Genomic DNA, 1,545 nt, shown 5'->3' with positions numbered 1-1,545 from the left:
GCCCCCACTCACCAAGGCCTCCCGTCCAGCAGGGGGAGCAGCAGCAGTGACAGTAGAAGCCCCGCCCCGTTCACCAGCGTCTCCTGCCCAGTACAGACCAGTAAGGACCAGTAAGGACCAGTACAGACCAGTAAGGACCAGTATAGACCAGTATGGACCAGTGTAAACCAGTAAGGACCAGTACAGACCAGTATGGACCAGTATGGACCAGTAAGGACCAGTACAGACCACTATGGACCAGTATGGACCAGTACAGACCAGTACAGACCAGTACAGACCAGTACGGACCAGTACGGACCAGTAGGGACCAGTACAGACCACTATGGACCAGTAAGGACCAGTACAGACCAGTACGGACCAGTACAGACCAGTATGGACCAGTAAGGATCAGTACAGACCAGTACAGACCAGAACAGACCAGTATGGACCAATAAGGACCAGTTTGGACCAGTAGAGACCAGTATAAACCAGTACGGGTTGGTATAATTAGTACAGACCAGTATGGACCAGTATAGACCAATATAGACCAGTATAACCCAGCATAGATTGGTATAAACCAGTAAAGGCCAGTATAAACCAGTATGGACCAGTACAGAACAACATGGCCAATACAAACCAGTGTGCGCCAGTACAGACCAGTACAAACCAGTACAGACCAGTATAGACCAGTAGAAACCAGTAACACCAACCAGCGCCTCCCAGTCCCCCCCCATCCCCTCCCCAGCCCCTCCCAGTCCATCCCAGTCCCTCCCAGTCCCTCCCAATCCCCTCCCAGTCCCTCCCAGTCCCCTCCCAGTCCCTCCCAGTATAAACCAGTACCTGACTGGCGTCCTTGGCGGCCACGTCGGCCACGTTGTCCCTCCGGGCCTGGTGAACGGCCAGAGCCGCCCGGGTGGCCCCGCCGGCCACGCCCACCACGCACTGCCACCAGTACAAACCAGTATAAACCAGTATAGCCCAATATAAACCTGTATAAACCACTATAGACCAGTATAGACCAGTATAAACCAGTATCGTGCCCGTGCATCCCCCCAGTGCCTCCCAGTATCACCCCCGTGTTGCTCACTGGGAGTGCAACAGTGTAGACCAGTATAGACCAGTATAAACCAGTATAGACCAGTAGAGACCAGTAGAGACCAGTATAAACCACTATAAACCAGTGTAAGCCAATACAGACCAGTATAACCCAGTATAGACCAGTACAAGCCACTACGGACACTATAGACCAATATAAACCAGTATGGATAACACAGACCAGTACAGACCAGTATAAACCAGTACAAACCAGTATAGACCAGTATAGACCAGTATAAACCAGTAGGAATAATACAGACCAGTATAGAGCAGCATAAACCAGCATAAACCAGTATAAATTACTATAAACCAGTACAAATCAGTATAGACCAGTATAGACCAGTATAGATCAATATAAACCAATATAGACCAGTACAAACTGACATAAACAATATAAACCAGTATAGACCAGTAGAAACCAGTATGATCTCTGAGCCCCTCCCAGTTCCTCCCAGTCCCCTCCCAGTTCCC

General features: G+C 50.0%; 1 long non-coding RNA gene across 1 annotated transcript in view; it reads right to left on the bottom strand.

Moving 5' to 3' along the window:
* Positions 1 to 56: 56 nt before the first annotated feature.
* Positions 57 to 1,545, bottom strand: part of LOC113942036 — a 2,625-nt gene continuing 1,136 nt past the window's right edge. Inside the window, exons 3-4 of the long non-coding RNA XR_003525825.1 lie at positions 820 to 921; positions 57 to 83 (exon numbers count right to left, since the gene is read on the bottom strand). This is a non-coding gene — a long non-coding RNA (uncharacterized LOC113942036). The remainder of the gene's footprint in view (positions 84 to 819; positions 922 to 1,545) is intronic.

The sequence above is a fragment of the Corapipo altera genome, unplaced genomic scaffold, assembly GCF_003945725.1.
Source record: "Corapipo altera isolate COAL_440 unplaced genomic scaffold, ASM394572v1 55201, whole genome shotgun sequence".
Taxonomy (NCBI): Eukaryota; Metazoa; Chordata; class Aves; order Passeriformes; family Pipridae; genus Corapipo; species Corapipo altera.
Note: the sequence above shows the minus strand (reverse complement) of the source record. Positions and strands in the feature narration are given on the sequence as shown.